Raw genomic sequence first — 308 nt, 5'->3', positions numbered from 1 at the left:
TTTGAGGGAAACACTGGATACTAGAGAAGGAAACCATCTGTGGTTCTCATATCTGATTGCACATTATAATCACCTGTAGAGCTTTTCAGACATGCCGGGGCTCCAGCTTCACCCCCAGATATTCTGATTAGTCTGGGATGCGGCTGGGCATCAAGATTTTAAAAATCTTTCAGTCTATGGCTGTGCTACCCTGAACACACCTGATCCCATCTGATCTCAGAAGCTAAGCAGGGTCAGGCCTGTTTAGTACTTGGATGGGAGACCACCTAGGAAGACCAGATGCTGTAGGTAAAAAAAAAAAAAAAAAA

The 308-nt window shown here is 44.2% G+C and overlaps 1 non-coding gene across 1 annotated transcript; it reads left to right on the top strand.

Moving 5' to 3' along the window:
* The first annotated feature begins 172 nt into the window (after positions 1-172).
* LOC120611047 (5S ribosomal RNA) lies at positions 173-291 on the top strand. Its single transcript, XR_005655069.1, has one exon. It is a non-coding gene; the product is annotated as a 5S ribosomal RNA (ribosomal RNA).
* The last annotated feature ends 17 nt before the right edge of the window (positions 292-308 follow it).

This window comes from Pteropus medius, unplaced genomic scaffold (assembly GCF_902729225.1).
Source record: "Pteropus medius unplaced genomic scaffold, Ma_sr-lr_union100, whole genome shotgun sequence".
NCBI classification, from domain to species: Eukaryota; Metazoa; Chordata; class Mammalia; order Chiroptera; family Pteropodidae; genus Pteropus; species Pteropus medius.
This window is presented reverse-complemented; position numbering and strand designations above follow the sequence as displayed.